Source organism: Diadema antillarum, unplaced genomic scaffold, assembly GCF_040938485.1.
Source record: "Diadema antillarum isolate AM-2024a unplaced genomic scaffold, OU_Dant_1.0 seq00001036_RagTag, whole genome shotgun sequence".
In the NCBI taxonomy this organism is placed as follows: Eukaryota; Metazoa; Echinodermata; class Echinoidea; order Diadematoida; family Diadematidae; genus Diadema; species Diadema antillarum.
Window position 1 is genome coordinate 360634 of NW_027271868.1, and position 3676 is coordinate 364309.

Consider the following 3676-nt stretch of genomic DNA (forward strand, 5'->3'; position numbering starts at 1 on the left):
TTCCTCGTTAGGATGCCCAGGATTTGTATGAGGCAAGACTCTTCTACAATCTTAGACTTCATTCTCTATGTTCATTTTTCCTCAACTGCAGCTTCCTAGACTTTTCTTCTCCTTTTTGTAATTATAATGACCTTCTTTTCCTACGATGGCCTCCGTCTCAATTTTCTGGGGAAGACGGTGTTTTGTGATGTCACACAAAGCATCATCATCTCTCAAGGCTAGCAAAAGAAATATTTATCTTTTATATAATCATATGTGATTATGAAAGAGCAACTGCAAGATACCATGGATAAGATGTGATAAGTATTTCTTCATGCATTAAAAAGCATATTCTCTAGCCTCTACATCAACCTCTCAGTTCAAGGAAATGAGCTCAAATAAATTGTTCTTCAAGATGAAACATTCAAGAATTTCATGAATTTTTCCGCGGGGGGGGGGGGGGGGGGGGGGGGGGGGGGGGGGGGCTGGTTTCTTCTCCCTTCTAATATCGACGGTCCCTTGCACCCCCGCTCAGTTCATGAGTGACCTAGGTGGCGGCCTGCTGAACTGTCCTCAGCAGACCCCCAAGGACTGGTGAGATTGTACATTAAAATGGGTGGGGCCCTACGAGATCCCTGGTTGTGCGGGATGTGGGAGTAGTTCTTAGAATTTGTTTTGGCCACGGTTGTTTTTTATTATGCCTCTAGTTTTTTTTTTTTTTTAACTGGGGGTGGGGGGGGGGGGGAGGGTGGAGATACATTAAATGACTGAACTCTCAAGTACAAGACAGATGGTAACTCACAGTAACTGTGGTAAGTTATACCATGATGCTACAACAGTGGCATGAGCTCAAATCCGAACTGTTCAAGATGAAATATTCAAAAAAGTTTCATGAATTGCAAGCATACAAAGAGAAGGACAATGGCATTATGTTTGGTTGTAAATGATTTTCATCCTGTACCCATCTTTGAAACTATTCCTTACCAGTGTGAGCAAGAAAAACGATTGGATTTAGTAGTGTTATGAGTAGGAGCATATCAAATTTCAGGGCAAGAAGTGCCAGAAATAGGTGGTCCTGGAGATTATTATAATGCCCAGGTGTGGCGAAATATTGTTGGATTCCTTCCATACCATATGCCCTCATAGGACTCTCTTCTCAACAGTAAAATCTACCAGGACATATGAAGTAAAAGATGGAAAGTACATAACAATCGTTCCAGATTTGAAATGGGAACTTTCAGTATTTGGACATAGTGTAAATAGTGTTGACATAGGAATCGGTGATACACGGTTGAAAATACAAAAGTGCTGTTCAGTTATGCAATAAAATGTGTACCAGGCATAGGTATTCCAGACATGATGGAAGAGCTGACAGGAAAACTCCTCCATTCTCCATGATATGCTGAAACTGTTAGACATTTCACTTACAAATGGAAGAAGTACAACCAAACTTTGAGGCATAACTTGCGCAAGCTGCTCATCGCCCGCAACAAAGAAGTGTGTGGATCATGTAAATTCTACCGAGGAGACATAGCCTCAATGAAACCAGGTGACACTGCCCCCCCCCAAAAAAAAAAGTTCTCATTCGAAGTTATCTTTGCTGTCACGTGAAGAACTCAATGAGCGCTGCAGATCATTGCAGGGGGATAGGCAACAGTTATCACGTGAGAACTTTGCTTTGATGAAGCATATTAAACAAATGATGGTGACAGAATCCATCGAACTCTCAAAAACCCAGGCTGAAGCTAATCTAAGCTGTTGATTGGTTCAAATCATGTTTAATTGACAGACAGCAAGTGACCCAATTCAAAGGAGCCAAGTCGATCCCATCCTTCAACTATCAAATAAGACATACCTCAAGGATCAATTCTCGGTCCCCTTGTATTTTCAATTTATGTCAACAGTCTACCCGAGTGTACTGTAGAAGGTGTTATAGATATGTACGCTGATGATACGACCCTTCCTTGAGTTGCCGAGTTGTTTGTCCTGTTGAATGTTGCAGTTGAATGAACTATTTTGGAGTTAAGATCTGTGAGGGAATTTTGCAACTACCTACCACTCGATAATGGCTGGAACGTGGACTAAAGAGGAGGAGAGAATGCTTCTGCAACCATGCAGTGAGGCTGCAGTGAAAGAAGAGCTCAGTGGGACATCGGCTGATGCTGACGCATACAATACCCTATTATGAAAACTCTCAGAACATGGGGTTGAAAAGATGAAGATGCAAATACCGGTACATAACAAACTTAAGTACATCAAGAGAAAGTGATAAAGATTAAGTGTCACTATAAAAATGAGTGGGAAAGGCAAAAACAATGGTGAATAAAGACTTATGTTCCCTCATTTGGGGGCACAGGGCTCTCACTGAGCCAGTCAAACTGATTTCATCAATGAGTGGAGCTCCTGCCCTGCCTGGGCCCTGGCATGCATGAAGCTGGTGAGGCCGATGAGGAACAAGATCATGTACATGGTATTCCGGTGGAATATGCACATCATACACACAAGTAAAAAAGAAAAGGGTAATCGAACTCGCAATGACACGAGCTAGGAAACAACGCACACGGAGAAAGAAGAGAAAAACAGGAAAATAACTGGAAAAGAAATTTTCGAGAATATGGAGAGGAACTCCTGAAATCTATGAGTGATATCTTGACTAGTGGGTTGGTAGGCCACAAAATATGCCACATCTGGTAAGACTGCGAGACGCAACAACGGACTATGTACTATTGAAAAGTTCAGAAGACGTTAAAAAAGAAGTTGAATTTACCAAGTAGCATATTGGGCAGAAGAAGAGACTTGTGAAGTCAACGCTGAAGATTATGAGATGTCCAAGTATGCCATTGCTGCTGGTCTCATTTGGGGAGATCTCATGGGCTGAGTAGAAACATGTTCATTTTGTTATGGTCAAAAATCATTCATAGTCGACTCTTTATTTTTCCCCATTTAAATTCCAGCTTATCAACTAATCAGCCACATATAAATGCACCATAAAATAAAAGATTGTGTGCTTAGACATGGTTTCGTTTTAACCGGCTACCACCCACCATCATTATCGCAAGTGTCATAACTTTTCATTTCAACAGGAAGAACTCCATCTGCACAACACCCTGTTCTCTCCTTTTGTCTCTAACTCCAAATAATCAGGCCCCATTACGAAACACTTTCAGAAGGAATACCTTTGACCACGATTTTACTTTATGAGCAAAGAAGACGTTGAAATTGGAGGAAGCAACAGGAAAGGTTGTGACTGTGAATTTGTGGGGGGCGTGACCCTGTGAAGGTTGTAGCAGCTGAAGTGCTAAGTGAAAGTGTCGTGACGTCTTGCCCATCGACGAAGGTAGAGGTAAGTTGATGAAGGTTTTTTGGAAGTGTTAACAATTTTTTGTGAGAAGGTTTGAGCATGTTTTTTTTTTGTGTGTGTTTGTTTTTGTTGTGGGTTTTTGTTTTTGTATCTTTTCAGCCTTTAACCTTTCAACCTTAAAGCTCCAAGGCGGTGGTTCAATCCTGCTGAGAAATTATGTTTATGTTTATTGGGAGCTTGAGCTTTGGTTCGCGAGCAAATGCTGTGATTTTTAGGTGCGGCTCATGCCGTGATGGTGATCTCTAGGAGTTCGTAGTTAACTGTAGTTTTTGCTGAGTGCGCGGCATGACGTGTGCGTTCGAGTATGTCGAATTATGTTAGTGCTAGAAAATGTGG